The sequence below is a fragment of the Ovis canadensis genome, chromosome 21, assembly GCF_042477335.2.
Source record: "Ovis canadensis isolate MfBH-ARS-UI-01 breed Bighorn chromosome 21, ARS-UI_OviCan_v2, whole genome shotgun sequence".
Lineage (NCBI taxonomy): Eukaryota > Metazoa > Chordata > Mammalia > Artiodactyla > Bovidae > Ovis > Ovis canadensis.
This window is the reverse complement of record NC_091265.1, coordinates 25,883,162-25,909,627: the sequence shown is the minus strand read 5'-3', so window position 1 is coordinate 25,909,627 and position 26,466 is coordinate 25,883,162. Positions and strand designations below refer to the sequence as shown.

At 40.1% G+C, this 26,466-nt stretch overlaps 1 protein-coding gene across 1 annotated transcript in view; it reads right to left on the bottom strand.

The window, feature by feature from the left end:
• The window catches only part of DLG2 (discs large MAGUK scaffold protein 2), a 2,361,423-nt gene that overhangs the window by 2,162,515 nt on the left and 172,442 nt on the right, over positions 1–26,466 (bottom strand). The window lies entirely within an intron of this gene.

The window sequence follows — 26,466 nt, the reverse complement described above, 5'->3', positions numbered from 1 at the left end:
TAGCAACCCAGATTGTGGGATAGCTATCTGGTGAAAAGCCCTAACCTAAGACACTGCCAGGCCCACTCACAGAACAAAGTACTGAGCAAAGCTAGCTGGCTGCGGACTGGCCCATCCCCCTCCGCAGACAGGCAGGCGAGGGCAGCCAGAGCCAGAAGGGGGCAATCACAGCCCCAGAGAGGCATCCTATACCAAACTGCAAAGCAGACTTCATTGCTAACCAAGACTTCTTGGGATTATGGACGGTCAACATCCACCAGCCAGAGATCAGCTCCCCAGAAGAGATACATGGCACACTTGAGAAGGCACGCTTGTTGTACAACCAGAAAACTGAGTGGCTGGGATTGGGGAGGCAATAAGTTGCAGCTTTCAACTGGGGGTGACTGTGCTCACCAAGCACCTGGTCACCTGAGCTGCTCAGACCTGGGACAGGCACAAAAAGCAGGCCCAACCAAGTCTGCACCTTTGTGGAGTACCCGAGAACCTGAACCTGAGTGGCTTAGACCTGGGAAGTGCATGCAACCCAGGGCCCACATCACACAGTTCCCCGCAGAGCAACCTAGAGCCTGAGCAGTGTAGACTGGGAAAGCACACACGCCGTGAGCAGAGGCAAACCCAGTGTGGCTGAATCACTGTGAGGACACACCAGTGATATTTGTTTGCAGTGTTCCTCTCTCCCCACAGCACGACTGAATAAGTGAGCCTTAAAAAAGTGACCACCACCAACCCCCCCCTTTGTGTCAGGGTGGAAATTAGACACTGAAGAGACCAGCAAACAGAAGAAGCTAAAATAAACAGAGGGAACCACTTTGGAAGTGACAGGTGCAATAGATTCAAACCCTGTAGTTAGCACCGACTACATAGGAAGGGGCCTATAGACCTTGAGAAGTACAAGCTGGACAAAGGAACTATCTGAAAATGAACTGACCCCACAGTATCCGCAACAGCACCAGAGAAAGTCCTAGATATATTTTTACTATTATCATTTTTTAAATTAAAAAAATTTTTTTTAATTTTTAAGTCCCCTATTATTCTTTTAATTTTCATTTTTATAACCTACTATTACCTTGCAAAAAAAACAGACCCTATTTTTAAAGCAAACCTTGTACCTTTAAGAAGCCAATCTTGAGTACTCATTTTTACTTGGGAGAGAGATCACTGGCCTGCCTGCTCTCTCCCCCTTTTGACTCTCCTTTCTTTCCACCAGGTCGCCTCTATCTCCCTCCTCCCCCTTTTCTTCTCTACCCAACTCTGTGAATCTCTTTGTGTGTTCTGGGCTGTGGAGAACACTTAGGGAACTGATTACTGGCTGGATCTGTCTGTCTCCTTTTGATTCCCCCTTTTATCTCTCTGGCCACCTCTGTCTCCTCCCTCCCTCTTCTCTTCTCTGTGTAACTCTGAGAATATCTCTGAGGGATTCAGACTGTGGAGAGCACATTGGGAAGTGATTACTGGATAGCTTGCTCTCTCCCCTTTTGATTCCCCCTCTTCTCCTCCTAGTCACCTCTATCTCCCTCCTCCCTCTTCTCTTCTCCATGTAATTCTGTGTACCTCGCTGGGTGTCCCTCACTTTGGAGAAACTTTTCATCTTTAACCTAGATGTTTTATCATCACTGCTGTATAGATGGAGAAGTCTTCATGCTACTGTAAGTATAAGACTGAAAACCAGAGGCAGGAGGCTTAAGTCCAAATCCTGAGAACACCAGAGAACTCCTGACTCCAGGGAACATTAATCGATAGGAGCTCATCAAATGCCTCCATACGTACACTGAAAGCAAGCACCATCCAAGGGCTAAAAAGTTCCAGAGCAAGATATACCATGCAAAGTCTCCAGCAACAAAAGAACATAGCCCTGAGCTTCAATATACAGGCTGCCCAAAGTCACACCAAGCCCAATGACATCTCAAAACGCATTACTGGACATGTCATTGCACTCCAGAGAGAAGAAATCCAGCTCCACCCACCAGAACACCAACACAAGCTTCCCTAACCAAGATACCTTGACAAGCCACCTGTACAACCCCACCAACAGGGAGGAACCTCCACAATAAAGAGGAACAACAAACTGTCAGAATACAGAAAGGCCAACACAAACAGCAATATAAACAAGATGAAAAGGCAGAGGAATACCCAGCAGACAAAGGAACAGGATAAATGCCCACCAAACCAAACAAAAGAGGAAGAGATAGGGAATCTACCTGATAAAGAATTCCAAATAATGATAGTGAAAATGATCCAAAACCTTGAAAACAAATTGGAGTTACAGATAAATATCCTGGAGACAAGGATCGAGAAGATGCAAGAAAGGTTTAACAAGAACCTAGACGAAATAAAAAAGAGTCAATCTATAATGAATAATGCAATAAGAGATATCAAAAACACTCTGGAGGGAACAAATACTAGAATAACGGAGGCAGAAGATAGGATTAGTGAGGCAGAAGATAGAATGGCAGAAATAAATGAGACAGAGAGGAAAAAAGAAAAACGAATTAAAAGAAATGAGGACAACCTCAGAGACCTCTGGGACAATGTTAAATGCCCAACATTCGAATCATATGAGTCCCAGGAGAAGACAACAAAAAGAAAGACCATGAGAAAATCCTTGAGGACATAATACTTGAAAACTCCCCTAAAATGGGGAAGGAAATTATCAACAAAGTCCAAGAAACCCAGAGAGTCCCAAACAGGATAAACCCAAGGCAAAACACCCCAAGACACATATTAATCAACTAACAAAGGTCAAACACAAAGAACAAATATTCAAAGCAGCAAGGGAAAAACAACAAATAACACACAAGGGGATTCCCATAAGGATAACAGCTGATCTTTCAAGAGAAACTCTTCAGGCCAGCAGGCAATGGCAGGACATACTTAAAGTGATGAAAGAAAATAACCTACAGTGCAGATTACTGTACCCAGCAAGGATCTCATTCAAATATGAAGGAAAAATCAAAAGCTCTACAGACAAGCAAAAGCTGAGAGAATTCAGCACCAACAAACCAGCTCTCCAGCAAATGCTAAAGGATCTCTAGTCAGGAAACACTGAAAGTGTGTATAAACTCGAACCCAAAACAATAAAGTAAATGGCAATGGGATCATACTTATCAATAATTACTTTAAATGTAAATGGCTTGAATGCCCCAACCAAAAGACAAACACTGGCTGAATGGATACAAAAACAAGACCCCTATATGTGTTTTCTACAAGAGACCCACCTCGAAACAAGGGACACATACAGACTGAAAGTGAAGGGCTGGAAAAAGATATTTCATGCAAATAGAGACCAAAAGAAAGCAGAAGTAGCAATACTCATATCAGATAAAATAGACTTTAAAACAAAGGCCATGAAAAGAGGAACTCCCCAGGTCATTAGGCGCCCAATATGCTACTAGAGATCAGTGGAGAAATAATTCCAGAAAGAATGAAGGGATGGAGCCAAAGCAAAACAATACCCACTTGTGGACTGGACTGGTGATAGAAGCAAGATCTGATGCTGTAAAGAGCAATATTGTGTAGGAACCTGGAATGTCAGGTCCATGAATCAAGGCAAATTGGAAGTGGTCAAACAAGAGATGGCAAGACTGAACACTGACATTCTAGGAATCAGCGAACTAAAATGGGCTGGAATGGGTGAATTTAACTCAGATGACCATAATATCTACTACTGCGGGCAGGAATCCCTCAGAGGAAATGGAGTAGCCATCATGGTCAACAAGAGTCCAAAATGCAGTAATTGGATGCAATCTCAAAAACAACAAAATGATCTCTGTTCATTTCCAAGGCAAACCATTCAATATTACAATAATCCAACTCTACGTCCCAACCAGTAATACTGAGGAAGCTGAAGTTGAATCATTCTGCAAAGACCTACAAGATCTTTTAGAACTAACACCCAAAAAAGATGTCCTTTTCAGTACAGGGGACTGGAATGCAAAAGTAGGAAGTCAAGAAACACCTGGGGTAACAGGCAAATTTGGCCTTTGAATATGGAATGAAGCAGGGCAAAGGCTAATACAGTTTTGTCAAGAGAACGCACTGGTCATAGCAAACACCCTCTTCCAACAACACAAGAGAAGACTCTACACATGGACATCACCAAATAGTCAATATCAAAATCAGACTGATTATATTTTTTGCAACCAAAGATAGAGAAGCTCTATACAGTCAGCAAAGAGAGAACTGAGAGATTACTGCAGCTCAGATCAAAACTCCTTATTGCCAAATTCAGACTTAAAATAAAGAAAGTAGGGAAAACCACTAGACCATTCAGGTATAACCTAAATCAAATCCCTATGATTATACAGTGGAAGTGAGAGATAGATTTAAGGGATGAAATCTGATAGAGTGCCTGATGAACTATGGATGGAAGTTCGTGACATTGTACAGGAGACAGGGATCAAGACCATCCCCATGGAAAAGAAATGCAAAAAACAAAATGGCTGTCTGGGGGAGGACTTACAAATAGCTGTGAAAAGAAGAGAAGCAAAAAGCAAAGGAGAAAAGGAAAGATATAAGCATCTGAATGCAGAGTTCCAAAGAATAGCAAGGAGAGATAAGAAAGCCTTCCTCAGTGATCAATGCAAAGAAATAGAGGAAAACAACAAAATGGGAAAGATCTCTTCAAAAAAATAGAGATACCAAGGGAACATTTCATGCAAAGATAGGCTTAATAAAGGACAAAAATGGTATGGACCTAACAGAGGAAGAAGATAATAAGAAGAGGTGGCAAGAATACACAGAAGAATTGTACCAAAAGGAGCTTCATGTCCCAGATAATCACGATGGTGTGATCACTCACCTAGAGCCAGACATCCTGGAATGTGAAGTCAAGTGGGCCTTAGAAAGTAAAGCTACGAACAACACTAGTGGAGGTGATGGAATTCCAGTGGAGCTATTTCAAATCCTGAAAGATGATGATGTCAAAGTGCTGCACTCAACATGCCAGCAAATTTGGAAAACTCAGCAGTGGCCACAGGACTGGAAAAGGGCAGTTTTCATTCCAATCCCAAAGAAAGGCAATGCCAAATAATGCTCAAACTACTGCACAATTGCACTCATCTCACAGGCTGTAAAGTAACGCTCAAAAATCTCCAAGCCAGGCTTCAGCAGTATGTGAACCGTGAACTTCCAGATGTTCAAGCTGGTTTTAGAAAAGGCAGAGGAACCAGAGATCAAATTGCCAACATCTGCTGGATCATGGAAAAAGCAAGAGAGTTCCAGAAAAACATCTATTTCTGCTTTATTGACTATGCCAAAGCCTTTGACGGTGTGGATCACAAGAAACTGTGGAAAATTCTGAAAGAGATGGGACTACCAGACCACCTGACCTGCCTCTTGAGAAATCTGTATGCAGGTCAGGAAGCAACAGTTAAAACTGGACATGGAACAAGACTGGTTCCAAATCGGGAAAGGAGTATGTCAAGGCTGTATACTGTCACCGTGTTTATTTAACTTCTATGCAGAGTACATCATGAGAAACGCTAGGCTGGAAGACGCATAAGCCGGAATCAAGATTGCCGGGAGAAATATTAACCTCAGATATGGAGATGAAACCACTCTTATGGCAGAAAGTGAAGAGGAACTAAAAAGCCTGTTGATGAAAGTGAAAGAGGAGAGTGAAAAAGTTGGCTTAAAGCTCAACATTCAGAAAATGAAGATCATGGCATCCGGTCCCATCACTTCGTGGGAAATAGATGGGGAAACAGTGGAAACAATGTCTAACTTTATTTTGGAGGGCTCCAAAATCACTGCAGACAGTGATTGCAGCCATGAAATTAAAAGATGCTTACTCCATGGAAGGAAAGTTATGACCAACCTAGATAGCATATTCAAAAGCAGAGACATGACTTTGCTAACAAAGGTCCGTCTAGTCAAGGCTATGGTTTTTCCAGTAGTCATGTATGGATGGGAGAGTTGGACTGTGAAGAAAGCTGAGTGCCGAAGAATTGATGCTTTTGAACTGTGGTGTTGGAGAAGACTCTTGAGAGTCCCTTGGACTGCAAGGAGATCCAACCAGTCCATTCTAAAGTAGATCAGTCCTGGGTGTTCTTTGGAAGGAATGATGCTAAAGCTGAAACTCCTGTACTTTGGCCACCTCATGCAAAAAGTTGACTCACTGGAAAAGATTCTGATGCTCGGAGGGATTGGGGGCAGGAGGAGAAAGGGACGACAGAGGATGAGAGGGCTGGATGTCATCACCGACTCGATTGATGTGAATTTGAGTGAACTCCGGGAGGTGGTGATGGACAGGGAGGTCTGGCATGCTGCAATTCATGGGGTTGCTAAGAGTCGGACATGACTGAGCGATTGAACTGAACCTCAGTTCGCTGAACTGAAGGGGAAGATTCATAGCATCACAGCCTTACCTCAAGAAACAAGAAAAAAGTCAAATAAATAACCTAGCTCTACACCTAAAGCAACTAGTAAAGGCAGAAATGAAGAACCCCAGGGTTAGTAGAAGGAAAGAAATCTTAAAAATCAGGGCAGAAATAAATGCAAAAGAAACAAAAGAGACCATAGCAAAAATCAACAAAGCCAAAAGCTGGTTCATTAACAAGATTTTAAAAATTGATAAACCATTAGCCAGAATCATCAAGAAACAAAGGGAGAAAAATCAAATCAACAAAATTAGAAACGAAAATGGAGAGAATACAAAGGACAACACAGAAATAACAAAGGATCATAAGAAACTATTATCAGCAACTATATGCCAGTAAAATGGACAACTTGGAAGAAATGGACAAATTCTTAGAAAAGTACAACTTTCCAAAACTGAACCTGAAAGAAATAGAAAATCTTAACAGAACCATCACAAGCACAGAAATTAAAACTGTAATCAGAAATCTTCCAAAAAACAATAGCCCAGGACCAGACGGCTTCAGAGCTGAATTCTACCAAAAATGTAGAGAAGAGCTAACACCTATCCTACTCAAACTCTTCCAGAAAATCGCAAAGGAAGATAAACTTCCAAACTCATTCTATGAGGCCACCATCACCCTAATACCAAAACCTGACAAAGATACCGCACACACAAAAAAAACTACAGGCCAATATCACTGATGAATATAGATGCAAAAATCCTTAACAAAATTCTAGCAAACAGAATCCAACAACATATTAAAAAGATCATACACCGCAGCCAAGTGGTCTTTATCCCAGGGATGCAAGGATTCTTCAATATCTGCAAATCAATCAATGTAATACACCATATTAACAAACGGAAAAATAAAAACCACATGACTATCTCAATAATGCAGAGAAAGCCTTTGGCAAAATTCAACATCCATTTATGATAAAAACCCTCCAGAAAGCAGGAAAAGAAGTAACATCAGTTCAGTTCAGTTGCTCAGTCGTGTCCGACTCTTTGCATATCTCAACATAATAAAAACTGTGTATGTCAAACGCACAGCAAACATTATCCTCAATGGAAAAAAATTGAAAGAATTTCCTCTAAAGTCAGGAACAAGATAAGGATGCCCACTCTCACCACTACTATTTAACATAGTTTTGGAAGTTTTTGCCACAGCAATCAGAGAAGAAAAAGAAATAAAAGGAATCCAGATCAGAAAAGAAGAAGTAAAACTCTCACTGTTAGCAGATGACATGATCCTCTACATAGAAAACTCTGAAGACTCCACCAGAAAAGTACTAGAGTTAATCAATGAATATAGTAAAGTTCTTTCAGTTCAGTCGCTTGGCGTATCTGACTCTCTATGACGCCATGAATTGCAGCCCGCCAGGCCTCCCTGTCCATCACCAACTCCCAGAGTTCAGTCAAACTCACATCTATTGAATCAGTGATGCCATCCAGCCACCTCATCCTCTGTCATCCCCTTCTCCTGCATCAGAGTCTTTTCCAGTGAGTCAACTTTTTGCATGAGGTGGCCAAAGTACTAGAGTTTCAGCTTTAGAATCAGTTCTTCCAAAGAACACCCAGGACTGATCTCCTTTAGAATTAACTGGTTGGATCTCCCTGCAGTCCAAGGGACTCTCAAGAGTCTTCTCCAACACCACAGTTCAAAACCCTCAATTCTTCAGTGCTCAGCCTTCTTCACAATCCAAGTCTCACATCCATACATGACCAGTGGAAAAACCATAGCCTTGACTAGATGGACCTTTGTTAGCAAAGTAATGTCTCTGCTTTTGAATATGCTATCTAGGCTGGTCATAACTTTCCTTCCAAGGAGTAAGCGTGTTTTAATTTCATGGCTGCAATTACCATCTGCAGTGATTTTGGAGCCCCAAAAAATAAAGTCTGACACTGTTTCCACTGTTTCCCCATCTATTTCCCATGAAGTGATGGGACCAGATGCCATGATCTTCGTTTTCTGAATGTTGAGTTTTAAGCCAATTTTTTCACTCTCCTCTTTCACTTTCATCCAGAGGCTTTTTGGTTCCTCTTCACTTTCCTCCATAAGGGTGATGTCATCTACATTTCTGAGGTTATTGATATTTCTCCCAGCAATCTTGATTCTAACTTGTGCTTCTTCCAGCCCAGTGTTTCTCATGATGTACTCTGCATATAAGTTAAATAAATAGGGTGACAATATACAGCCTTGACGTACTCCTTTTCCTATTTGGAACCAGTCTGTTGTTCCATGTCCAGTCCTAACTGTTGCTTCCTGACTTGCATATAGGTTTCTCAAGTTGCAGGATATAATATCAACACACAAAATCCCTTGCATTCCTATACACTAACAATGAGAAAACAGAAAGAGAAATTAAGGAAACAATTCTATTCATCATTGCAACGAAAAGAATAAAATACTTAGGAATACATCTATCTGGTTCCAAATAGGAAAAGGAGTACATCAAGGCTGTATATTGTCACCCTGCTTGTTTAACTTCTATGCACAGTACATCATGAGAAATGCTGGGCTGGAGGAAGCACAAGCTGGAATCAAGATTGCCGGGAGAAATATCAATCACCTCAGATATGCAGATGACTCCAACCTTATGGCAGAAAGTAGAGGAAAACATAGGCAAAACATTCTCCGATATAAACCACAGCAGGATCTTCTATGACCCATCTCCCAGAATATTGGAAATAAAAGCAAAAATAAACAAATGGGACCTTATTAAAATTAAAAGCTTCTGCAAAACAAAGGAAATTATAAGCAAGGTGAAAAGACAGCCTTCTGAACAGGAAAAAATAGCAGCAAATGAAGCAAGAAAGAATTAATCTCAAAAATATAGAAGCAACTCCTGTAGCTCAATTTCAGAAAAATAAATGACCCAATCAAAAAGTTGGCCAAAGAACTAAACAGACATTTCTCCAAAGAAGACATACAGATGGCTAACAAACATGTGAAAAGATGGTCAACATCACTCATTATCAGAGAAATGCAAATCAAAACCACAGTGAGGTACCATTTCATGCCAGTCAGAATGGCTGCTATCCAAAAGTCTACAAGCAATAAATGCTGGAGAGGGTGTGGATAACAGGGAACCTTCTTACACTGTTGGTGGGAATGCAAATTAGTACAGCCACTATGGAGAACAGTGTGGAGATTCCTTAAAAAACTGGAACTAGAACTGCCTTATGACCCAGCAATCCCATTGCTGGGCATACACACCAAGAAAACCAGAACTGAAAGAGACACATGTACCCCCAATGTTCATCGCAGCACTGTTTACAATAGCCAGGACATGGAAGCAACCTAGACGTCCATCAGCAGACGCATGGATAAGAAAGCTGTGGTACATATACACAATGAAATATTACTCAGCTGTTAAAAAGAATACATTTGAATCAGTTCTAATGAGGTGGGAGGGATTGGGGGCAGGAGGAGAAGGGGACGACAGAGGATGAGATGGCTGGATGGCATCACCGACTCGATGGTCATGAGTTTGAGTAAACTCCAGGAGTTGGTGATGGACAGGGAGGCCTGGTGTGCTGCAGTTCATGGGATCACAGAGTCAGACACGACTGAGCAACTGAACTGAACTGAATGAGGTGGATGAAACTGGAGCCTATTATACAGAGTGAAGTAAGCCAGAAAGAAAAACACCAATAGAGTATACTAACACATATATATATGGAATTTAGAAAGATGGTAATAATGACCCTATAAGTGAGACAGCAAAAGAGACACAGATGTATAGAACAGTCTTTTGGATCCTGTGGGAGAGGGCAAGGGCAGGATGATTTGGGAGAATGGCATTGAAACATGTAAATTATCACATGTGAAATGAATCGCCAGTCCAGGTTCGATGCATGAGACAGTGTGCTCAGGGCTGGTGCACTGGCATGACCTAGAGGGATGGGATGGGGAAGGAGGTGGGAGGGAAGTTCAGGATGGAGAATACATGTACACCCATGGCGGATTCATGTCATTCATGTCAGTGTATGGCAAAACAAACACAGTATTGTAAGGTAAAAAATAAATAAATAAAACTGGAATATATATATATATATATACACACATAAATCAAACAGAGGTAAATTATTGAATCTTAATTTCAGTTACCTCATTTCTAATATGAAGATCATAATATTTAGGTAATTGGATTATTGTGAGAATTAAATGAGGCCAAAAATGCTAAATTCTTAGCACACAGTAAGAACTCAATAAATGTAGGTTTTCTCCCTTTTCACACTCTTTCCCCATGCCCTGCCCTCTATTTACAATGGCTTACCAAGATAAATTATGGTCAACAAATTTGTTATAGTTCTACAATGCCTTAATTTCCTGACTTATAAGTAATTTACTGGCCAAATTTGAGTTTCAAGTTTTGCATCTGCGAAAATATAGGATAACAAAACTGTCTTATACAGGAATTGTGATAAATATATGAACTAATCTGACTCAAACAATATTTTAGCAGCAAACCCTGATGGAGTTGTTTTTTGGAAGCCCAAGATGTGCTTGAATTGGAGGTAAGAGATGAGGGCTGTAGTCCAGGCTGCAGCACACCATTATGCACCACAGGCATTTCTTTCCTGTCAGTGGAAGGTGCAGCTGAAATGGCTATAAAGCAACTATTTATTTTAAAAAAAAATAGGTCCAGCCCACCCACTTTTTATCCTTCACCTAAAAGGAATTCTAAATAAAAACATCGCTTACTAATAATTAACAGGGTCAGGGAGTTATTTCCTCTAAATTTCATAAAGCTCTGTACAAAGATGAACTAATAGAAATGAGAATTATAACCAAAATTGATTTCTCCCTGGTAACTCAGCTGGTAAAGGATCCACCTGCAATGCAGGAGGCCCCAGTTCGATTCCTGGGTCAGGTAGATCCACTGGAGAAGGGATATGTTACCCACTCCTGTATTCTTGGGCTTCCCTGGTAGCTCAGTTGGTAAAGAATCCACCTGCAATACAGAAGACCTGGGTTTGATCCCTGAGTTGGGAAGATCTCTTGGAGAAAGGAATGGCTAGCCACTCCAATATTCTGGCCGGGAGAACAGACTATACAGCCCATTGGGTAGCAAAGAGTCGGACATGACTGAGTGACTTTCAGTTTCACTTTCACAGCAAACCTGTAGGTAAGGAACTTCCAGTCTAATGATGAACACACTGTGCTCAGATGCACAGTCGTGTCTGGATCTTTGCAACCCCATGGACTATATAACCCACCATAGGTTCTCTGACTATGGAATTTTCCAGGCAAGAATACTGGAGTGGGGTACCATTTCCTCCTCCAGAGGATCTTCCAGACCCAGAGATCAAACCTGTATCTCTTGTGTCTCCCGCAGTGGCAGTGAAGCCACCTGGGAAGCCTCAATGATGAACATCAGAATTCCAAAACTGATTTGAATTTCTCACACAAGATCCAACCAAGGTGAAGTGAAGTGAAAGTCACTCAGTTGTGTCCAAGTCTTTGTGACCCCATGGTCTACAGATCCAGGGAATTCTCCAGGCCAGAATACTGGAGTGGAGAATACTCCAGCCTTTCCCTTCTCCAGGGCATCTTCCCAACCCAGGGATCAAACTCAGGTCTCTTGCATTGCAGGCAGATTGTTTACCAGCTGAACCACAAGGGAAGTCACAAACCAAATATTTTAGACTGTTCACATCATAACATTCTTCATGACTTCATCCCTAAAATACCTCTTAGGCAAACTGTGCTGAGGCTGTGAAAGTGGTGGTTTTAAAAGGCTATCCCCACGACACCACCACCACTGAGGCCAGAAAGGATTTTTGAAAGAGAACAGAAAGAAAGCAGAGCCATAGAAATAACAGGTGCTCTGAACAGCTGGGGAGAGAAAACTGAACTCAAACTCAGGAAGATCCTAAGAACTAGCAAAATTTCAAATTTCTGTTGAAGAAGAAACATAGTAACTCACTTTCAAGATAGCAGTTCCTCTTCATTCTACTCCAAAGTCCCTGAAGAGTGACATGTTTGCAGCTGCTTAGTACTAAAAGGCTTTGAGATGCCAGAGTTCACTACCAAGGAAAAGTAGTCCTTTAAATTAGAATCTTTTTATAGATTTTTTTCTTCAATAAATAAACAGAAATTTTGTCAATTATTGACAATTTCCCTTCTTAAATTCTGTGATTCAATGGGATATGTCTGGGAAGCAATATGAAATTGTGAAAGAATCTCTGGCCTTGGAATCTGAAAATTGTGGCCTACTACTTTCTAGTTGTTTGATTTCAGGCTTGTAATAAAAATGCTTATGTAACACCTGTTTTTCTAACCACTCTAATATGTTAACTTGTTTAACCCTCATACTAACTCCATGTATAGGTATTACTATTGATTCCATATTAAAAATGAGAAAACACATTTAGAGAGATGAAGTAGCTTGATAAAACACCACAACTAATAAGTGACAGAATTATGATTTGAATGCAGGTACCCTAGTTCCAGAGACCGCACTCCTAATGACTTCTAATGTGCTTTTTCTCATTTTTTTTCTTCATGGCTCTTTTACTGTAAAATAGAATGAATTCATAGGGACATTGTGAGATTAAATAATATATGTGAAGCACAATTTCTGGCACCTAGTAAATGCATGATAAATAATACATAGAAACTATAGTGACTATTGACATAGGTCAGACTGTTAAGATCTAAAATTAAAATACCCCCATTAGTTCTCCCAGATATATTTCTCCCTCTCTCTATAGATACATACATACATAATATACATACATTTATACATGCATAAACACACACATACATGGTGAGGGAGAGGGATACATGTCCTGTCAATATCTGGAAAACATAATTTCACGATACTTAGAGAATATAAAGAATTAAGGAGAATTCTAGTATCAACTACTGTGCAGTTTGTGTGTATGGCTGAACATTAACAAATATTACAACCACCTTATGTTTTAGCTTTCTGAGTTATGAGTGATAAAATAAGAGAGATATAAGAATATATAAGAATCATTTACTTCAAACTACAAGCAAGCCAGAGCAGAAATATATTCTACAGCATCCCTGGCCAACAATTTTCAAAGTTCTATTTTCATACTTCCGTCTTATTCTTTATGATACTCATCCCATTGTTACATACTCTTACTTTTAGAAAGTAATATCCTCTAATGAAATAAAGTAAGTTTACTTCTATCTAGAATGTCTATATAAAGTTTTAGCTTAAAAATGTTTTTAATAATTAAACCACATTAAAGTGACCTCTCCACATCACTATTCTAGTTTGAAATATATTAGATGTCGGGAAAGTTTTAGAGTCAGCCCTCATTTCAAACTCTCCCTAACACTTGGTTCCCACTTTGTCCACTCTTCTGCATGATATGTATATAGGTCTTTTTTCCCTCATTAAATTATTAGATCATTTAAAGGGAGGGAGTTTATCTTTTTATTTGCCCTTGTAACTGTCAGTGTCCAATACAGTGACTAGCACACACACAAAAAAATGATGATTAATATTTATGAAAAAGAAGGAGGGAAAGGAAGTAACTATAATGGGAGGAAACAGAAAGGGCCAGAAAGAAAGCAGAAAGGCAACCAAACTAACCAAAAAAAAAAAAAAACAAACAAAAAAAATTAGTGAAAAGTCTTCTATTTTAATGAGAAACATTTCCTCTTTGTGAAGAACTTTCCAGCACATCAACTATTGCAAAGCTTTCTCCATAATTTTCTGACCACATTTTATTAACTTCCTTAGTTTTAAGCAGTTGTTCTAGTAAGAAAACAGAAGATGGTATTTAGTCCATTTCACTTCAGAATTAACCAGTCCAAAAATCAGGCAATACTTTGGACCAGGAGAAGTTCTCAATTTCTCTGAAAAATCAGTAAGTGTTAGGTTTAGTTTTCCCACTTAAATACATATGCTACTAGTGAGCTTCCAATTTAATTGCAATCAATGTATAACATTCTCAAAAATAAGTTTTAGGAAGGGCACTATTTGAATTCAAGCTTTGTCAGCTGCCAGTAACCATTCTAAGTCTGGCAGCTGTGGATGGTGAACAATGTAAGTTATGCAGCTGTCAGGAAGCCAAGTATTTTGTTTATGACCTCGATACTGAATCATGAATATCGGCTAATTTCTGACCACCACGTGCAAAGGGGCAACCTCTTACTGCCTCTCAAGCCAGTAATGTTGGAAAGGGGCCATGTTATTCTGAGCCCAATAAATGCAGAACAATGGGTATTAAAATCTAACAATGTTTAGAACATACAAATTCTAGAAAAAAAATTCTATAAATGAGCATAAGGCAGGTTGTTTGCTCTGCTTCTATATCTTTTCAGTTCAGTTCAGTCGCTCAGTCATGTCCAACTCTTTGCGACCCCATAAACTGCAGCACACCAAGCCTCCCTGTCCATCACCAACTCCCGGAGTCCACCCAAACCCATGTCCACTGAGTCAGTAATGCCATCCATCCATCTCATCCTCTGTCGTCCCCTTCTCCTCCTGCCCTCAATCTTTCCCAGCATCAGGGTCTTTTCCAATGAGTCAGCTCTTCACATCAGGTGGCCAAAGTATTGGAGCTTCAGCTTAACATCAGTCCTTCCAATGAACACTCAGGACTGGTCTCCTTTAGGATGGACTGGTTGGATCTCCTTGCAGTCCAAGGGACTCTCAAGAGTCTTCTCCAATACCACAGTTCAAAAGCATCCATTCTTCAGCGCTCAGCTTTTCTTTATAGTCCAACTCTCACCTCCATACACGGCCACTGGAAAAACCATAGCCTTGACTAGATAGACCTTTGTTGGCAAAGAAATGTCTCTGCTTTTTAATATGCTATCTATGTTGGTCATAACTTTCCTTCCAAGGAGTAAGTGTCTTTTAATTTCATGGCTGCAATCTATCTTTTGCTTAAAAGTTCAAAAAAACTGTTAGACTTCTATACTTGAAGGTAGTTTAAAAATAAATGAAAGTCTGTTCTATACATCTGTATCTCTTTTGTATACTATCATGTAAGAAACGAATTGCCAGTCTATGCCCAATACAGGATACAGGATGCTTGGGGCTGGTGCACAGGGAAGATCCAGAGAGATGATATGGGGTGGGAGGTGGGAGGGGTGTTCAGGATTGGGAACTCATGTACACCTGTGGCGGATTCATGTCAATATATGGCAAAACCAATACAGTACTGTAAAGCAAAATAAAGTAAAACTTGAAAAAATGAAAGAAACAGATTAAAAAGCATTAGCCCATCTAAAAATTTTTATAAGCCACTGAGCATAGCAATAGCTATGAAAATTTCAGATGAAAAGTGTGAGGCTTTGGGAGCTAAAGCAACACACAGCAGGTGAGTGACAGCAAAAGACAACACTGATGTCTGTGCCACCTGCAGCAGATGTCAGGCCCTGACCCTGCCAAAACAGAAATGTGTGAGCATCTCCAGCTTAGCGCTAAAGAAGGTACAAACAATTGTTAACTTCTCCAAAAGCTGAGAGAATGCAACTTAATATGCAGTCACTATCTTATTAATTCAACAGACATTTATTTAGCAGTAAATCACTGAATAAGGCCTAGGCATTGAAGAACATATTAAAGCAAGTTTCATATTCTCAATATTCTAGTGTGAAATAGATACACGAACACAATTGGATAAAATGTTAATAAAGAACAAAGTGATACAATATTCAGGAAAGATTTCACAAAAGAGGTAATGTTTAAGTTGGGTAGAAAAAGCTGAGAAGGGCATAACAGGCAACTGAGAGGACAAAGGCAAATGAGATAACAGGCAAATGAGAGGACAAAGATATAGACACAGAGCATAAAAGAACCTGGCTTGGGGGAAAAGTGAATTTGAATGCAACTACAGTCTAGAGTTTGTGTTGGTGCTATATGGGAAATGCAACTGGAGAAGTAGGTTAATATCACATGGTAAAAGGAAGAAGTGAAAACCTACAAAGTTCTTTCAGTAGGATGATAGCTTGAGTCTATTAGTTTGGAGACAAAGTGCTTCAGGCAGACAGGTGGAAGACAGACTGCAGTGGGAAGAAGCTGCTGGCAAAAAGACCAAGTGTGATAAGCCATTGCAATACACCAGGCCAAAGAAGAGAGAGGTGGACTTCCCTGGTAGTCCTGTGGTTAAACCTCTGTGTTTCCACTGCAGAGGGCCCAAGTTCAATCCCTGGTCAGGGAATTAAGATACTACATGCCACATGGCCAAATAAAAAGGAAGAGAGAGTCCTGAAACAAGACACTGGCGTGAAGATAGAGAATTAGAGGTCAAGGCAAGAGATATTTCTAAGGTTTTGGTGAGTTATGGGATACAGTGGGTGATGGGAGAGAAGAACTATATAAAGCTTCAAGTCTCTGACTTGCTAATTTTCAGCTTGGCATTAATAGACACTAACAGACGTGTAAAAAGAAAGAAACTGAAGTGTAGCTTGAACTGTTGTATTAAAAAGGAAGCTCTGGAGCCCCTAAATTACTCTGGATTAAAGACGGGGGTAGGATTCAAGTTAAGATACCTAGAAGATAGAAATACAAATTTGACCTCAGGGGAGAGATAAGTATTAGAGATAAACATATGAGAGTTGTTGGCATATATGGGAATAAAATAGAAGAAAGTAAGATGGCTCTAGGAGACTATACAGAGGTGAATTCAGAAGACCAAAGGTGTAGGTCCTAGAAACACTATCACTGAATGGCTTAAAAGAACTGTAGCCTTCAAAGGGGACTGAAAATAAACAAGAATTTATTGATATTAAATTTTCCAATTATTCCACTCTTACTGAGCCATCATTTTGCCAGAGAGTAAGGATATAAATATGATAGTTTCTGTGAAAGGAATGCTGTCAAATGGAGTCCACAGACAAGCAGACACTTGCAAAACTGTTGCACAGGTTCTACAATAGAGGAATCCACAGGGTGTGAGGAGAGCACAGGATGGAACCAATTTAAAGAAGACCTAAGAAAAGTTGTACCAATGAAAACAAGAGAAAAGAGATTCTCAAAAAACAGGACAGCAAAATGGTTGAGAGAATACAGAGAAAAGCAAACCCTCCTGCACTCTTGGAAGGAATGTAAATTGATATAGTCACTATGGAGAAAAGCATGTCTGCTGCTGCTGCTAAGGTGCTAAGTCACTTCAGTCGTGTCCGACTGTGTGCGACCCCATAGACAGCAGCCCACCAGGCTCCCCTGTCCCTGGGATTCTCCAGGCACAACACTGGAGTGGGCTGCCATTTCCTTCTCCAATGCATGAAACTGAAAAGTGAAAATGAAGCCACTCAGTCACGACCCCATGGACTACAGCCCACCAGGCTCCTTCATCCGTGGGATTTTCCAGGCAAGAGTCCTGGAGTGGGGTGCCATTGCCTTCTCCAAACAGCATGTCTAAGAGGCTGTAAAAAAGTAAAACAATTCTTGTTACATAGATTCTACACCCAAATTAACAATCTTGGGACTGGAAAGAGATCCTCTAACAAAGGACTGTAGAAAATCCTTTGAAATTCCAGAGGGATGATATATTTTCCTCCTAGATGGAGAAGAGTGCTGGAAAAGAGAAACAATGAAAAATACAATGCACTTTAAAAACTGATGAATGACAATCCATTTATTCTACCACTGAGTTTCCCTGAGTAGGTAGAAATACAGGTAGTATATTAAGGTAGTCCTCAGAGTACATCATGAGAAACGCTGGGCTGGAGGAAGCACAAACTGGAATCAAGATTGCCGGGAGAAATATCAATAACCTTAGATATGCAGATGACACCACCCTTATGACAGAAAGTGAAGACGAACTAAGAGCCTCTTGATGAAAGTGAAAGAGGAGAGTGAAAAAGTTAGCTTAAAGCTCAACATTCAGAAAACTAAGATCATGGCATCCGATCCCATCACTTCATGGCAAATAGATGGGGAAATGGTGGCTGACTTTATTTTTCTGGGCTCCAAAATCACTGCAGATGGTGATTGCAGCCATGAAATTAAAAGATGCTTACTCCTTCGAAGGAAAGTTATGATCAACCTAGGCATATTAAACAATAATCTAGGCAACATATTAAAAAGCAGAGACATTACTTTGCCAAAAAAGGTACATCTAGTCAAGGCTATGGTTTTTCCAGTAGTCATGTATGGATGTGAGAGTTAGACTATAAGGAAAGCTGAGCGCTAAAGAATGGATGCTTTTGAACTGTGGTGTTGGAGAAGACTCTCAAGAGTCCCTTGAATTGCAAGGAGATACAACCAGTCCATCCTAAAGGAGACCAGTCCTGAGTGTTCATTGGAAGGACTGATGTTGAAGCTGAAGCTCCAATACTTTGGCCACCTGATGTGAAGAGCTGACTCATTGGAAAAGACCCTGATGCTGGGAAAGATTGAGGGCAGGAGGAGAAGGGGACAACAGAGGATGAGATGGTTGGATGGCATCATTGACTCAATGGACATGGGTTTGGGTGGACTCCAGGAACTGGTGATGGACAGGGAGGCCTGGTGTGCTGTGGATGCAAAGAGTTGGACGTGACTGAGCAACTGAACTGAACTGAAGCATCATTTGCTTTGAACTACTTCTTCCACTTGTATGCTGGATTTTAAATTTTTCTTTCCTAAAATGGGTGATATGAATAGAATGCCCTAACATGAGTCTAACTTATACGAAGAAGAGACCACAGTCTCTAAGGAATAAGCAACTAATAAACAAAAATGTACAGCATAGACAAGAAGTCCCTATGCCTAAAAGTCTGTCCTCTGTGAATTATTTAATAACTATTCTATGTAATAACACTTAGGGACCTAAAAGCAACTAAAAAACATGGGGGAGGATTAAAGTTTACATGGAGAATGGAGAGAGCATGCAGATTGCTTCTAGTCAATACACACGTGTTCTGTGTTTCTATTTTAAAACAACTAACAAGCATTGAATTTGTCAGTTCAGTTCAGCTCCTCAGTTGTGCCCAACTATTTGTGATGCCATGGACTGCAGCACATCAGGCTTTCCTGTCCACCAACTCCCAGAGCTTGCTCAAAGTCATGTCCATTGAGTCAGTGATGTCATCCAACCATCTCATCCTCTATCATCACCTTCTTCTCCTGCCTTCAGTCTTTCCAAGTATCAGGGTCTTTTCCAGTGAGTCAGCTCTTCTCATCAGGTGGCCAAGTATTGGAGTTTCAGCTTCAACATCAGTCTTTCCAAAGAACACCCAGGACTGAATTCCTTTAGGATGGACTAGTTGGATCTCCTTGCAATTCAAGGGACTCTCAAGAGTCTTCTCCAACACCACAGTGCAAAAGCATCAATTCTTCAGCACTCAGCTTTCCTTATAGTCCAACTCTCACATCCATACATGACTACTGAAAAAACCATAGCCTTGACTAGATGGACCTTTGTTGGCAAAGTAATGTCTCTGCTTTTTAATATGCTGTCTAGGTTGATCATAACTTTCCTTCCAAGGAGCTAGCGCCTTTTAATTTCATGGCTGCGGTCACGATTTGCAGTGATTTTGAACCCCAAGGAAATAAAGTTTCTCACTGTTTCCATCGTTTCCCCATCGATTTGCCATAAAGTGATGGGACCAGATGTCATGATCTTTGTTTTTTTAATATTGAGTTTTAAGCCCTCTTTTTCATTCTCCTCTTTCACTTTCATCGAGAGGCTCTTCAGTTCCTCTCTGCTTTCTTTTAAGGGTGGTGTCATCTGCATATTTGAGGTTATTGATATTTCTCCCTGCAATCTTGATTCCAGCTTGTGCTTCATCCAGCCCAGCATTTTGCATGATGTACTCTGCATAGAAGTTAAATAAGCAGGGTGACAATATACTCCTTTCCCAATTTGGAACCAGTCCATTGTTCCATGGCCGGTTCAACTGTTGCTTCTTGATCTGCTTACAGATTTCTCAGGAGGCATTCCTATCTCTTTAAGAATTTTCCACAGTTTGTTATGAGCCACACATCCAAAGGCTTTGGTGTAATCAATAAAGCAGAAATACATGTTTTTCTGGAACTCTCTTGCTTTCTCTATGATCCAACGGACTTTGGCAACTTGATTTCTGGTTCTTCTGCCTTTTTAATTCTTACGATCTGCCCAACACGATGTCAAATATTTTATATGCACTGCTACTAATCTCTGTAACAACTCAATATAGTAGGAATCATTATTATTATTCTCATATTACATACAGACAACAAAACTGAGACTCAGGGAAGTTGAGTAATTTGTTCAAGGTTACAGAGCTAATCACTGAAAGAAATGGGTTCAAATACAATTTATCTGAATCCATAGCCCATGCCCTTCATCATTTCAAGCATTATATCTATAAGTTAGGGTAACTCCAAAGGAAATGAAAAGAAAGTATTGAGTCCAGAATCATACCAACTGATGAAAAATTATGTAAGTGAATCAGAGAAAGTAAGTCTCAAAAAAAAAAAAAAACTAGATCTGAAGGTGTGATTTAAAGTTATATTATCAAAATGTACTACCACAGTATCAATCTACATGATCCAAATGTGCTTCATTTTCAAGAAAAAAACTAAACTGAACATATCCATTTTTAAACAACAGTTCTCATCTACTCGCCACAGTAAATTGTACTTCATAGGTCATAGGCAGTACTGAGTTTCCACACAATTTATTCTTCAATTATAGAGTTAGGACAATGCATACAGAGAGGACAGATTGATGAGTGCCAAAACTCAGGCTCTGAATGGAAAACTTATTCATGAGACCATTAGACAATTATATCCAAATATCTGTGACAGGGTATGAGAAAGCAGATTGAAGTGTAATAAATCCTTTCTGACAGAGACAGTGAGAAGAAAAAGAAGGAAAAAAGAAAAAGAAAAAACCTGAGTTGCCTGTATAAGTTGAGATAAATATCACTAAGAAAAGAGTCAAGCTGCATGAGAGAATCTGAGAGTCAGCATTCAAGGGAAGTGGAAGAAAGTCTCAAAGGAAATTCTAAAAGCCCAAAACAAATTAGAATACTGAAAGCACACTCAACAGCACTGGACAGCCTATCAAAACTGAATTCTCTTAAGTCCAAGCAGCTGCTGTAATGTGTCATCATGTCACTGAGATAGAAAACCCAATTACAGCTTTAATGGGTAAACCATAAGGATACAACAACTAGTCAGAGCCAGAAAAAAATGTTGAGATTCAGAAAAACTACTTGGTAGGGAATCTCTACTCCTCTGGCATTCAATGATAATACTTATCAGCATGAATCTTATACATTCATCATTCAACAAATATTTACTGTGGCCACTGTTTGGGGCACTAAAAACCCAGTAGTGAATAATAATGTTCTTATAAGAGCTTACATTCTGGTCCAGTAAAAAAGTCTTTAAAATGAAATATAGTATATCAGAAGATGGTAAGTACTATGAAAAAAAATAAAACAAGGAAGGGAAAATGAGGAACATGGGAGACTAGCACAGGGGAAATACAGTTGTAAATAGGATTGTGAGGGGAGGACTCACTGAGCAGGTAACATTTAAGCACAAACATAAAGAGACAGAGGATAAGCTGTACAGATACAGACTGAAGAACACAGAACAGCAAATGCAAGGGTCCTGAGGCATAAGAATGGTTAGCCATTTATCAGAAAATCCAAGAAGTCAGTATGGTTGGAGCAAAGTGAGGGAGAGAAAAATCATGGGAAATGAAGCAGAAGGCCAAATCGTGTATAATCCTATAGCTATTATACAAACTCTCAGTTTTACTAAAGTGAAGTGGAAAACATTTGCAAATTTCTAAGCAGAGAACATAATCTAATATACAACACTCAAAGACAGTAGAACCAAGAGTAGAAAACACTAGTTAGGAGGCTGTTCTTCTGAACATATTTCCAAAGGCATCAGAATTAGTTAAAGCTCAGGCTATGGTGCCAAGGGCTTCCCTGGTGACTCGGTGGTTAAAAAAAAAAAAAATCTGCCTGCCTGCGCAGGAGACATGGGTTCAATCCCTGGGTCAGGGAAGATCCCCTGGAGAAGGAACTGGCAACCCACTCCAGTATTTTTGTCTGGGAAATCCCATGGACAGAGGAGCCTGAGAGGCTACAATCCATGGGGTCACAAAAGAATCAGACAGAACTTAGTGGCTAAACAACAACAGTGCTTAGTTGCTCAGTCATGTCCAATTCTTTGTGTGCGTGTGTGTGTGTGTGTGTGCTCTTTATTATTTATTTATTTATTTATTTTGCACCCTATGGACTGTAGCCTGCCAAGCTCCTCTGTCCATAGTGATTCTCCAGGCAAGAATACTGGAGTGGGTTGCCATGCACTCCTCCTGGGGATCTTCCCAACCCAGGGTTCAAACCCAAGTACCCCACATTGCAGGTAGATTCTTTACCATCTAAAACAATAACATGGAATCAAATCTGTGGGTTCAAACCCTTGCTCAACCACATACCCAATCTTAGATTTCCTTCTATATAAAACAAGAATCTGGATGGATATAATGAACAACTACTGTAGGTCAGACCATGCTCTTTCACGTGTAACTCTGAGCTTGCCTCCAAAGTAGACCAGGAGAAAAGAATAAGGCAATTTATTTATTAGGGCAGTGTGGAGAGTGACAAAGGCAAGGAAAGGCACCCTATAAAAAGTATGTCACCAAACCAGCTACTACAGTGAACAACTGGAGCTTAATCATACAGGGAAACAGACCAGAACACAGAATTGTCCCACACAAGGAGCAAGGGGGATGGAATAATATTTATACTTCAAGTCGTATCAGTCATGGCTTAAAGGCTGCTCCTAGGAGGTGCTAATTTCCAGGCATTTCCAGCCTGTCCCTGTCTGTCTTTCCTGAGCAGAGCAGCCTTCTTGCGGCTCCTAAAAAAGCCATCGGGCACAACAGGACACACACAAAGAGAGGCATAAGTTGGCAGTTGAAAGTCTTCTGGCACTCAGTGAAACAGTCTGAACGGAGCAATACAGGTGGGGTACTGACAGCAACTGCTTCATATTCATAAGAGCAAAAAAATACCTGACAGTGTATACCACAGAATGTTAACAGTGATTATTTCTGAATGGTAAAAATTATATGTTTATTATCTTCTTTTTGTGTATCACTCATCATTAAGATTCTGCAACAAATGTTACTTATATACAATGTCTGATATATAATGTCTAATATGTATAGAAGTCTTTAACAGCATCTTATCTGTTCTTAATGAGTTCTTACAACAATTTGGTGAAGAGTAGGGATAATTATTTCCATTTTACAAAAAACAAATGAGTCTTTGAGAAATCAAATGGATTACTCAAAGTCACACCACTGGTTATTCGTTAAGAAGCCTTACAGAGTGTAGATGTCCTAGTTCCAGGACTTTCTTATCTATGGACTGACCATTTTGAAGGTACATACTAGTTAAACCAAACTTTTATCTTACATATGAGAAAACTAGAACATAATGTAATTAGCCCAAGATCACACAGTCACATAAAAGTGACTCCTTCAGAGTCCTTCTTTACGTAGAATTTTGTTCACATATAGTACAAAGTATAGACTTGCCTTGTGGCTCAGCTAGTAAAGAATCAGCCTGCAATGTGAGGGATCTGGGTTCGATCCCTGGGTTGGAAAGATCCCCTGGAAAAGGCTACCTGCTCCAGTATTCTGGCCTGGGGAATTCCATGGAATGTATAGTCTATGGGGTTGCAAAGAGCTGGACACAACTGAGCAACTTTCACTTCATAGTACAAAGTGTAAGCACATGGAATCTGTATCTACACTGAAAGTCAAAATGTTAGTCACTCAGTCTTGTCCAAATCTTTGTGACCCCATGGACTGTAGCCTGCCAGGCTCCTCTGCCCATGGGGATTCTCCAGGCAAGAATACTGGAATGTGTTGCCAGTTTCTTCTCCAGGGGATCTTCCCAACCCAAGGATCGAAGCCAGGTCTCCTGCATTGCTGGAGTATTCTTTACCATCTGAGCCACCACAGAAGCCTACAATACTTGAGTTCAAAGCCTTCTAAGGTCCACTTTAGTTGTATGTGACTTTGGGTAGTTTCTCCTCCCTAAAATGTGGACTATGAAATCATCTAAGTCAAGATAATGGTGGGCATTAAAATAATTAATATCTGAAAATTTTGGTTGGGAGAAAGCGGCATATAAAAGCTTGCTATTACCATCAGTCTGAATTTTACATTGAAGAAAGAGAAAACAAATAGAATAGAGAAAAGAACCTATATAGAAGGAATGAAATGTGTTAGAAGGGAAAGGGTTATAACAATTCTAGTACAGGCCTGTTTATATGCTAAAGAATCTTGCAAGCACTTTCTACAGTTTTTATTAAACTTATCAAGAATAACGCCAGTGCGAAGCAGTGTATATTTAGGGAGAAAAATACAGGTTGTTGGGTATGAACTCTAGTTCTACCACAGCTATCTGATCTTTAGAAAATTCTTTGAACTCTCTATGCCAAAGTTTTCTCATATACCAAAGAATATAGGAAGTAATCTCAGAACATAGGAAGTAATCAGTAAATGTTGCTCATTGTATTACTGGATGTATGCTGCTGCTGCTGCTAAGTCACTTCATTCGTGTCTGACTCTGTGTGACCCCAGAGACGGCAGCCCACCAGGCTCCCCCATCCCTGGGATTCTCCAGGCAAGAACACTGGAGTGGGTTGCCATTTCCTTCTCCAATGCATGAAAGTGAAAAGTGAAAATGAAGTTGCTAAGTCGTGTCCTACCCTCAGCTACCCCATGGACTGCAGCCTACCAGGCTCCTCCATCCATGGGATTTTCCAGGCAGGAGTACTGGATATATAGAACTGCTCAAATAAACTGGAGGAGAGAACTGAGATGGACAGGATTACATCTTGGGACAAAAAGATACAATCTGACCCTAGGTGGCAATGTTTATGTGAATGGGTGTGGATTTGGGGTATATGGTATGGTATGGTGTTAGCCCTTTGTATTCTCAGTGGCATTGATATGTATATACTCAAATAAATGACTACTGCTATATTGACTGACACATTAGACAGGAATAAGAAGCTGGCAAGGGAATTCCCTGGTGGTCCAGTGTTTAGGATTCTGTGCTTTCACTGCTGAGGGCATGGGTTTGATCCCTGGTCAGGGAGCTTAGATCCTTGCAAGCCATGCAGCAAGGCAAAAAAGAAAAAAAAGAACTTGGCAAGTCAATGAAAATAAACAAGAGGAAATCGTAAATGAAGACAAATGGAGCGGAAGAGACTTTTTTTCCCAATAGAAGAATCAGTCCCTCATTTTTTAAATTAGTGATATGCTGCATTTCACTTTCTTCAAAGTAGCAGACCTGCCTTCAGCAAAATAAACCAGAAGCAATGCTCAGAAACAGGTTTTTAATAAATACAGATTAAATACAAATCAGGGACTCACAAGGCACTTCTGAGTAAACTTTAAAAAAGGTGCCGTTTCCTCAACAACTTTACTTTCATCTGTTGGAAAATTGTCATAAACCAATGATTTTTCTCATAACTAGATGCTTTACTACCATCTGCTAGGAACTATAATGAAAATACCTATTTAAAATCCGTGTGATATGAATGGTGTCCCCTAGGGTTTGTAGTACAAACATGTATAACTGTATATCAAAGGCTCTACTTAATGTATATTTAACAAGGGAAGTATTTGTCATAAAAATGTACTGTGATAAAGGCTAAAAAAATGTAGATGTTTAAGAAAATATAGTCTCAAGGCCTCGCAAACTTTGCAATCAAATAAACAAATAGACTTCTGTGGAGTAAGTGCTGTGTTAGAGATTGATAGAGGGTTAGTGGAAGCATAAAGGAGGGACTCCTAACGCTGCCTGATGGAGTCTGTGTTAACAGATTTACTCACACGTTAATGGTAGTGCTTATAAAAACTAAAACAGCAAGCTCCAGCCATTTGGAGCAGGTTGATGCTTATCATTGTCACTCTTTGCTTCAGCTGAGGGAAGCTATGAACTGAGGAAAACAAGCCAGAGCAGGTTTGCTTCCGGAAGGAAACCCTCCTTATAGCTAGTGGACCTCCTAGGGAGGCAGAGATCATTTATCCACTGGAAAGAGAGAATAGGAAAAGGAAATTGGGAGGGAAATGAAAGGAAGAGAGGTGATAGAACACTCTACAGAGCAGAAAACAGAAAAGTAGATGTTGAGAGAATTAGTACAAAGGGGGATGAA